Below are 11,014 nucleotides of genomic sequence, written 5' to 3' on the forward strand. Positions count from 1 at the left end.
CCCGCCTTTTTTTTTTTTTTTTTTTTTTTTTAAATAATCTCTACTAAGCAAAATGTAAAGATGAAACTGTATCCTCTAGAATGTCTACATTCAGAGGCAAACTTAGTTAACAAGAGAGAATACAAAGTTATCAAGCAACCATGGGAAATGCTGTGTCCTCATGGTCGTGACTCTTCCACCGTTGTTTATTGCGATGATTGCAGTTAGCAGAAAAGAAGGCTCGAGGTGACCTTATCGTGGCCATCCAGTATCTGAAGAGAGCCTACAAGAATGCTGGGGAGGGACATCCTAGCATGTCAGGAAATGACAGGACTAGGGAGAATGGAACAAGGCTGGGGATGGGAAGATTCAGGCTGGATGTGAAGAAGAAATTCTTCACCATGAAAGTGGTGAAGCCCTGGAATGGGTTGTCCAGGGAGGTGGCCGAGGCCCCATGCCGGGAAATGTTTAAGACCAGGCTGGACGAGGCTCTAGCCTGCCTGATTCAGTGTGAGGAGTCCCTGCCCACGGCAGTTTGCTTGGAACTAAATGATCCTTGTGGTCCCTTCCAACCCTGACTCATTCACAGTATCACAGTATCACAGTATCATTCAGGGTTGGAAGGGACCACAAGGATCATCTAGTTCCAACCCCCCTGCCATGGGCAGGGACACCCCACACTAGATCAGGCTGGACAGAGCCTCATTTAGCCTGGTCTTAAACACCCCCAGGGACGGGGCCTCGACCACCTCCCTGGACAACCCATTCCAGGGTTTCACCACTCTCATGGTGAAGAACCTCCTCCTCACATCTAGCCTGAATCTCCCCACCTCCAGCTTCATTCCATTCCCCCTAGTCCTGTCACTACCTGAGATCCTGAGAAGTCCTTCCCCAGCCTTCCTGTAGGCCCCCTTCAGATACTGGAAGGCCACAATTAGGTCACCTCGGAGCCTTCTCTTCTGCAGACTGAACAGCCCCAACTCCCTGTGGTGGGTGGAAGGGCAAGGCCAAGAAGCCTCCTCCCTTCCCCCTTGTAAAGTAAAAGGGAAAAAAAAATTGAAGGGAAAAGAAAAAAAACTCGCAAGCTGAATTAGCAAAGCAGTGGAGCTATATTTACAAAGCGATGTAGGGTTTGCAGGGAGATATTTACAAATTTACAATATCTACAATATATACAAAGATATACAACAGAGTAACACAGAAATGAGAGTGAACCCCTCTCGGCAGAGAGGGGGGTTCCCCACCTCCTCTTTCCCCTCTCTCCCCCCTTTCCCCAGATTAGGTTAGAAGAGAGAGAGAGAGCGAAAGAAAGAAGTTAAAAGCAGTTTTGTGTTAATTGGAAAGGAGTTAATACAGGCCTTATCAGTTTTTCTCTCAAGGCCGGAGCCTTGGCAGAAAGCCCAGCACAGGGACAGAGAGCAGCCGCACCGTAGAAAGGCGGAAGCAAGACTGAAGATAAGGTGCTGGAGAAACTCAGTATAGTCCCAGCTCAGAAAAGTGCTTCCTCCCACTCGTCCAATGAAATTAGTTTAGACTATTCCTTCCGTTTACCAACTTCCGTCCACCATATTCCCTTTCTTAAGGGGGCAACGTCAACCGGCCACACTCCCTCAGTCTGTCCTCATAGGAGAGGTGCTCCAGCCCTCTGATCATCCTTGTGGCCCTTCTCTGGACACGCTCCAGCACCTCCACATCCCTCTTGTAATAGGGGCTCCAGAACTGGACACAGTACTCCAGGTGGGGTCTCACCAGAGCTGAGTAGAGGGGGAGGATCACCTCCCTCAACCTGCTAGCCACACTTCTCCTGATGCAGCCCAGGATCCGATTGGCTTTGTGGGCTGCAAGTGCACACTGAGAGCTCATGTTGAGCTTCTTGTCCACCAGCACCCCCAAGTCTCTCTCCTCAGGGCTACTTTCCAGCCAGTCACTGCCCAGCCTGTATTTGTGCCTGGGATTGCCTCGACCCAGATGCAGGACCCTGCACTTGCTCTTATTGAACTTCATGAGGTTGGCTTGTGCCCACCTCTCCAGCCCATCAAGGTCCCTCTGGATGGCCTCCCTTCCCTCCAGCGTGTCTGCTGCACCACACAGCTTGGTGTCATCAGCAAACTTGCTGAGGGTGCACTCAATGCCACTGTCCATGTCCCCCACAAAGATGTTGAACAAGACAGGTCCCAGGACTGATCCCTGAGGGACTCCGCTTGTCACTGGCCTCCACTGGGACATGGAGCCATTGACAGCCACTCTTTGGGTGCGGCCATCAAGCCAGTTCCTTATCCATCTAGTGGTCCACCCATCAAACCCATGTGTCACCAGTTTGGAGACCAGGATGTGGTGCGGGACAGTGTCGAAGGCTTTGCTCAGCTCCAGGTAAATGACATCAGTTGCTCGCCCCTCATCTATTAATTTTGTCACCTGCTCATAGAAGGCAACCAGGTTGGTCAGGCAGGATTTGCCTTTGGCAAAGCCATGCTGACTGTTCCAAATCACCTCTTCACTATTCTTCTGAGCCAGTAGTGACTCCATGATCTTTCCAGGCACAGAGGTGAGACTGACTGGCCTGTAGTTCCCTGGTTCCTCCTTCTCACCCTTTTTGAAGATGGGGGCAATGTTTCCCCTTTTCCAGTCTGTGGGGACTTCACCGGATTGCCATGACTTTTGAAATATAATAGAGAGGGGTTTAGCAACCTCATCTGCCAGTTCTCTCAGCACCCGTGGGTGTATCCCGTCGGGTCCCATGGACTTGAACACTTTCAGGTTCTTCAGGTGATCACGAACCTGATCTGCACTTACAATGGGCAGTTCTTCCTCCCCGTCCCTGGCATTGTCTTCCATAACATCAGGAGTGTGGCTAGAGGCCCTTGCAGTGAAGACTGAGGTAAAGAAGTTATTAAGTACCTCAGCCTTTTCCTCATCACTTGTGGCCATGTCACCATTTTCCTTTCTGAGGGGGCCCACACCTTCCCTAGTCTTCTTCTTCCCATTAATATACCTGTAGAAGTTCTTAGTGTTCCCTTTAATCTCCCTGGCTAGATTCAATTCAAACTCTGCTTTGGCTTTCCTAACCAGGACTCTTGCTGCTCGGGCAGCTTCCTTGTATACCCCCTGTTCTAGCTGTCCTTCTCTCCACTCCCTGTAGAGTTTCCTTTTAAGTAATAGTGTGTCCAGTAGCTCCTTGCTCATCCAGGCAGGCCTCCTAGCATTCTTCCCTGCTTTTCTCTTTGTTGGTATACAGAGCTCCTGGACACAGAGGAGGTGGTCCTTGAATACTGACCAGCTGTCCTGGGTCCCTCTTCCCTCCAGGGCTTTGTCCCACGACACTTTGGCTAGCAGATCCCTGAAGCGATAAAAATCTGCACGCCTAAAGTCTAGGGTCGTGTCACCAGTTGGGGCTGTCCCCTTAAGAAAGGGAATATGGTAGACGGAAGTTGGTAAATGAAAAGAACAATCTAAACTAATTTCATTGGTAAAGTGGGAGGAAGCACCTTCTGAACTGGGAGTGCAGGAAGGTATCCTGGGCATTCCAGCACTTTATCTTCAGTCTTGCTTCCGCTCCTCCGCAGGGCAGCAGCTCTCTGTCCTGGGCTTTCGGCCAAGGCTTTGGCCTTGAAAACCGATAAGCTATAAGGCCTGTATTAAGAGCTTTCCAATTAACACAAAACTGCTTCTAACCTTTTCTCTTTCTCTCTCTCTTTCTAACATGCTCTGGGGAAGAGGGGGAGAGCGGAGGTGGGGAACCCCATCAGCAGAGGGGGGAACTCTCATTTCTGTGCTACTTTATTGTATATCTTTGTATATATTGTAAATATTGTAAATCTGTATATATTTCCCTGCATATCCTACATTGCTCTGTAAATATACAGCTCCACTGCTTTGCTAATTCAGCTGTGACGTTTTTTTTCCCTTTCCCTTCAATTTTCTTTCCCTTTACTTTACAGGGGGGAGGGAGGAGGCTTTTTTTGGCCTTACCCTTCCAACCCTCGACATGTTTTTTTCTTGGCGCCCAACGTGCGGCAGATAATTAGTTTAATTTATTACTTGATTGATTTAGTGTTTTCTAGCTGAATTAGCAAACATGAAGGTGTTGTGGTTTGTGGAGCGATTATTCTTTTCGATTTTTGGGGCTCTGGTTTACAGATATTGTTTGGGTTTGATTTTGGATTACCTGGGCAAATATTTGGTGCGGACAATTTATATGTGGGTTATGTATAGAGTTAGACTATGGTATGGAAAATGTATTGATTTATTATGGCCAGTGAGATACAGAAATGTTACCTCCACCACTCTCCCAATTGAGATAAAGGGTTTTAGGATTCCACCGGAGGAGAGGGTAACTTTAGGTGATGCCTGGGATCCAAAGGTGATTTATTTCATGTGTATAATCCTGGTCTCGGTGATAATTATCGTGTATCTCCTGATTTCTTTGCGGCGAGAGAGAAAGGTGTCCAGAGCTTGTTTTGTTATTAAAACCAGATCAAAAAGAAAACGCTGTGGCTCTGGATCAGTCCCAGAGTCATCTAGTGACGAGGACTGTGGAGAATCTGTGTCAGTTAAAAAGAAGGCTAAAAAGTTAATTGGTAAAGCAGCTCTAAATGACTTTGCTACTGATTCTGGCAAGCTGCCAAGGGCGGCGGCTGGTATCAACATGGCGCCTACTCCTTCTCCTCCTTCTTCTTCTCCGTCGGCCATTAATGGAGCAACGTCATTTCCGCCCACTCCCTCGGTGGGACCAGAAGTCACTGCCCCAGCAGCTGATTTATCTCAGGACCTCTCAGCTTCCATTAAGGTGGCTGTAAATTCAAACACAGCTCCAGTTAAGGTGGCTGTTTTAAAGACTAGAGGTGGAAAGGCCAAAGATGGAGAAGAAGAGCTGGAGACTGATCCTGGTGAGGGGCCCTCTACTCTAAGAAATCCTGCTGAGGAGGAAGAAAAGATTTGTTTTAAAGATCTAGCTAACCTAGTGAGATCAAAGCAGGATAGAGATGAAGTTAGGAAGGCAGCTGGCAAAGGTGGTTCTCAGCTTAAAGAGATCCTTGGGAAAATGACAGCAGGATTATATGGACAAAAAGTTCAGGGAGAGGAAGAAGAAGATAATATTTTAGAATGTTCGTCACCACGGGAGGAATTGCGAAATGTCCGTAAAGATTTCACCAGGGCAGATAAGGAGCCAGTTCTAGCTTGGCTTAGTAGGTGTTATGATACAGGTGCTCCAGCTCTAACAGTTGGAGACAAGTCAGCAGTTCAGCTAGGAACTCTCTCAAGGGATAATGGAATAGATAGACATCTAGGCGAAGCTCTCGGTAAGGTTAATCTGTGGATATGCCTTTTAATGGCAGTTGCCCTGAGATACCCTTCCTGAGATGATCTTCCATGGAATCCTAAACCCTGGACTACCATAGATGAGGGAATTAAGCGCTTGAGAGAATTTGCTGTTAGAGAGCTACTCTATGGTGAACATGAAACTCTGAATCCTGATGACATTCCTGTAGGAACTGGTCTTGCTAAAAAGCTCATGAAACTTGCTCCTTCTAATTATGCAAACATTAAGGCAAGCAGAATTGTGTCAAGAAATTATGGTGGAGCTTCTCCTACGGTTGGCCAATTCAGTGATCAAATGAGACAATTGGAGGATAGCATGACACGTGGTTCTTTGGTTTCGGCCATTAAAACTATGTCTGGTGATATACAGAATTGCATAAGAGAGCTAAAGTATGAATTCAGAAATTCCATATCCCAATTGGCACAGAGGGATAATTTCAATTCTTCCTCCAGGTGGGTACAAGTTTCATCTGTGAGGAATACACGTCCTCCATGGAGGTCATTCCAAAACAGGTCATTCCAAAACAGACCACCAAGGCAGTCACGTAGAACTATTTGGATAACTCTGCGTGATCAGTTTGGTGACAACATGAACCGCTGGGATGGCCAACCAACTTCTAATCTTTTTAGGAGACTGAGGGAATTGCAAAGTGGCAGAACCCAAGGTAGCAATACCAGAAGGGTAGCTGTTACTTCCACAGTTCCCCAGAACAACTCTAGTAGCTCCAACAGTGGCTCCAGTTATAACATGCAAAGTTATAACCCTGCACACTATGTGCAATGCACATGTGCGCATGTTCCCCATAACTAGGGGTGCCCTGCCTCCCACCAGGGGGAGGAGAGGGATTGCAGAGATAATAGAATCTATCGGGATGTGTACATCCAGTGGCCTGGCACTTCACAATTTCGGAAGTACAGGGCCTTGGTTGACACAGGAGCTCAGTGCACCATAATACCATCAAATTATCAGGGATCAGAGTCTATAACTATTCTGGGAGTCACTGGTGGATCTCAAGAGTTAAGTAAGGAAGAGGTTAATATAAGTCTAACTGGTAAACAATGGAGGAAGCATACAGTTGTGACCGGACCTGATGCACCTTGTATTTTGGGAATTGATTTTCTGAGAGAAGGGCGTTTCAAAGACCCTAGAGGTTACAAATGGGCTTTTGGAGTAGCTTCTGTAGAAATTGATGGACAAAAATTGAAGCTGTCTGCTAGACCTGAGCTTTCTGATGAATCTGCAGTTGTGGGACAACATAAGATACAGGACATTAAATTGCCGGTTGCTTCTCAGGCTGTGCATCACAGACAATACAGAACCAACCGTGACTCTTTGTTGCCCATTCAGAATCTGATTCGTCAGTTGGAGAGTCAGAAAGTCGTCAGCAAAACTCATTCACCTTTCAACAGTCCAGTGTGGCCTGTGCGGAAGCAGAATGGAGACTGGCATCTGACAGTAGACTACCGAGCCCTAAATGAAGTGACGCCACCTATGAGTGCAGCAGTGCCAGACATGATGGAGCTACAGTATGAGCTGGAATCCAAAGAGGCCAAATGGTATGCTACCCTAGACATTGCTAATGCATTTCTTGTTGGTTCCTCTACCATTTGGAGGAGGAAGTTGTCTTCTATGCAGTCCAGGAACACCCTGGATTGCTGGCGCCTTGCTGTGTTGTCCCTCCAGCAGATGTCCGGGTGGTTGAAATCACCCATGAGGACCAGGGCTTGTGACCTGGAAGCCGCTTCTATTTGCCTATGGAGGGCCTCATCTGCTTGGATCTGCTGGTCAGGTGTCCTGTAGGAGACCCCCACAGTAATATCTCCTTCCCCTGTCCTGCCTTTAATTTTAACCCATACACTCTCAACTAGCTCATCATCCCTCCCCAGTTGGAGCTCCACTGATCTCAACTGGCTATTGACATAGAAGGCAACACCTCCTCCTCTCCTTCCCTGCCTATCCTTCCTAAAGGGTTTATACCCATCTATCCCTACATTCCAGTCATGGGATTCATCCCACCAAGTTTCAGTAACAGCCACTATGTCGTGGCATCCCAGCAGCACAGTGGCCCTTAACTCATCCTGTTTGTTGCCCAAGCTGCGCGCATTCGCATAGAAGCACTTCATCTGGGCTGGCCCTGTCCTCTTCTTGTGCCAATTCCACTCAGTTTCCACGGTATGTCCTGGTGGATCATTCGTGGCTTGCCTCAGGGCAGCAAGTTGAGAGCCCTTACCAGCTCTCCTTCTCTCTACTGCTGGTGAGCTGCCCCTCTGTTTGTCACCAGCCAGCAGGAGACTATTAATCTAGTAGTCTTGATAATCCTTATTTTTATTTTTTGCTAACAATTCTTATGTTTTTTGTTAATAGCTATTCTGTTTAAGTAATCCTTATGATTTTTCACTGTGTCATATTTGTTTTTAATATTTTGTTTTTATTGTTGCTCTTCTTTTTTATTATTATTCTGTTATTTAGTACTCTTTGTTTTGTATCCAGAGTTTTTGTACTTTTGTTATATATTTCTATGTTTAAATTTTGTCTTTGCACATGTTACCTTTTTGGTTTGTTTTTTTTTTGCATTTTTTTTATTTTTTCTAGTCTATGTCTAAGAAGGAAATATAAAGACATTACCTTAACTAAAAAATATTTTTTAAAATGAATACCTATTTACGACAAATCTTAACTATATTACATGGAGCTCCTTTGGAATGCCAAGGCACACAACTAAGAAGGTTCGAACCAAAAGAAAATCTTACAATGTGAACTCATTACTAAGTACTTACACCTTACTACAATTACTATGTACTAGGTATCTGTAAATACCAAATGCTTACCATTCATTATGCTTACCAGGAAAACGTAGCAAAACTCTAAATAACAAATCTCTTAAGGACATTGCAATCAGAAATGAAGAAATTAGCACTGTAGCTTTAAATCACAGAAGAGCTTTGGTTGGCAAGAGTCGTACTAGAAAATCCTCCCTTTTCTGGGGTGGGGGTAGGGGTGGGTGGCTAGCAAGGTATGCTTTAGTTGCTATTGTTTCTGTATGGGGGTCTTAACGACTTGCAGCCTATCATGTCTGAGCGACCATTGTTCCAACCATACTGCATTATCTGTTTTCCATTTTAATTTGAGGGTTGGTTGCTGACTAGTAGCCACTACAAAGAAGGAACGGTAACAAGTTTTGCTCCTAGTTGACTTAAGGCATCTCAGCCTAATAGAGCAACTGGAAGGGTTAACACGTACGGTATTACAGTGATTGATTTGCCATAGTTAAAAGCTAATTGCACTGGCTCTTTGCTAACCCAGGTTGTTTGGGTACCTTTTAAACACATGACTTCAACATTTGCCATGAGCAATGGCTAGTGACTAGGTATAATGGTGACATCGTCTCCAGTATCCACAATAATTGAAAATTGCATAATTTGTTCACAAGGGTGTCTGACAGTTAAAATCTGTTCCAGTTTTCCCTTTTGGTTTTCTAGGGCTAATAAGGTATTAGGCATATCGGTGGAACCCGAGCCTTCTTGCCCTTGGATCCTGTTAGAAGTTTTAGGCACTCGGGACTCAGACAGTATTAGCTGAGCAATTTCTGTCCCAACAAGAGTGCTAACAGGAGAGGCAATGGTATAGAGCATAATTTTCATAGCCCAGTCATAATCAGAATGTATTGAACCAGGAATTATAAGGATGCCCTGTCTAGAGGTAGGCAATCTGCCAATTAACAGAGCACAGGGTCTCTGACCCAAAGGACCATGCCAATTGAACTCGACAAGGCTTTGTGGATTAAAAGGGTGATATGCAGCTGCAGCTGTTGTCAGGTCTGCTATGCGCTGCCAGAGGGGGATGGGGGGGGGGGGGAAGAGGGCGCGGTCCAAGCACCCTGGTTTGGTGTTGTCGCGGGGTGTACTTGCACTGCAGGAGCAGCATTTGCGATGATCTCGAGTAAAATGATTAGATCTGTGACCCTTTCGAGTCTGTCCAACAGTCAGACACTTTGATTTAAGGTACCTAGGTTTCTCAGAGGCACGATGATTTCCAGCCTGGTGGTGCGGTGTTCGTGCTGGTGGGGACTGCTTCTATGGCCGTGGCTAGATACATTGCTGCTTGTCGATTTGTTGTTGCATCCTGCAGTCATGAGGCAGTGGCACCTGTTGATAAAATGCTGAGAACCTGTTTAGTTTCTTCATTAGCATTGTCAAATGCCAAAGTGTGGAGGAATGGATCGCCCAGAAGGGTCTCGATACAGCAACAGACTTCTCAGAACATGACCTGCAGAAGCATCGAACCCGTGCTCGAACTACCAGAGACTTGATTGAACTAGTGTAACCCTGAAAGCCGAGAATAACCCTTGAGTTGTTTACGACCCTGAGAGCTCTGGAAAGTCCCGAAGGACTGATAAGCAAAATCTTGTGGTCAGCTGTGCCAGGATGTGTAAGCCGCAAGAGGAGGAGTTGACGTCAGTTATGTGCCAGTAAGATAGTGACTAGTAGGCATAATTAGCTGAAACTGTATATAAGCTTGTCTGATGCTCTAATAAAGTGGATTCGATCGATCAAATTGGTCGTGTGTCGACCCCTTCTTGCGACAAATGGCGCTCGAACGCGGGACCCTAATGAAGACAAAGGTTTAGGGTCTAAGAAGTTCTTCGGGACTTGGGAGATTTGGAGTAAGCCTGGAGGCAAGAAGTCCGGCCCGGGATAGCAGTACCGGAGGATGCAAGAAAAGGAAAGACAGCCTTGGAGCCGAAGACGCTGTAGAGCCTGGAACTGCTTAAATGAGGACTGTGCGCACAGGTACTAACGTTTAAATACGGAAACTGATGTTTAAATACGGAAACTAACGTTTAAATATGGAAATTAGCGTTTAAATATGGAAACTAACGTTTAAATACGGATATGGATAGGCAGGCAGCGTATGATTTATTTAAGTGCTTTTTAGAAAAGCGTAAGGTGGAGATATCGTCTAAAGTAATGCCTGGACTTTTGGCCCATGGATCCGCTTTAGGGCATTTCCCTAGCGGAGATAGTTATTTTGATGAAGCTTGTTGGAGAGAATACAGGAACAAGTTGTGGGACTTGGTTATAGATGGTGATAAAACTGCTATAAAGCTGCAAAAGTCGTGGCGAGAATGCATGAACTGTGTTAAAACCTATGAACTGAAACAGCGAATGGCTGCTGCAGTTAGAGCAACTTTGTCAGGATGAGATGCAGTGCCAGGTGTATCTGAGTTGCAGCTGAAAGATGTGTCTGAGAACTATCGACCGATCGACCGGGGTCGCCCCCAATACATCTTGCGGCGACCACACCGCATTTACCAGCCGTCACCACTGCCGTTTGCACACAGCGGGGAAAAAGCCGAAAAATGGCAGCTCAGTGTGTTCGACCCCTTTTTATCAACACCTTCCTCTGACATCGCCAGCGACGGCTCGGATTCGGAAGACAACACCGGCAGCGAGGAATTCAAACAGCGCCGACTTTGCTTTACGGCCCCTCTTAGAAAAAATGGAGCGCTTGGAGGCTCGCGATTACAGCGTTCCTACCACCGCACTCCTCCCGCGAGCCCTGCCGGCCCCCGCGGATACCGACGGCTCCGACCAAGGCAGTACCGGCTGACGCACCACCGACACCGACAGCACCGACAGTAGCAGCGAAGCAGCTGCCACGGCAGCAGCCCCCACCCCTTTCCCCCGCAGCGGCTTTAGCCGCACTACTCTGTTT

This window comes from Melanerpes formicivorus, unplaced genomic scaffold (genome assembly GCF_026170545.1).
Source record: "Melanerpes formicivorus ecotype bairdi unplaced genomic scaffold, bMelFor1.0.p_v2 SCAF_9, whole genome shotgun sequence".
NCBI classification, from domain to species: Eukaryota; Metazoa; Chordata; class Aves; order Piciformes; family Picidae; genus Melanerpes; species Melanerpes formicivorus.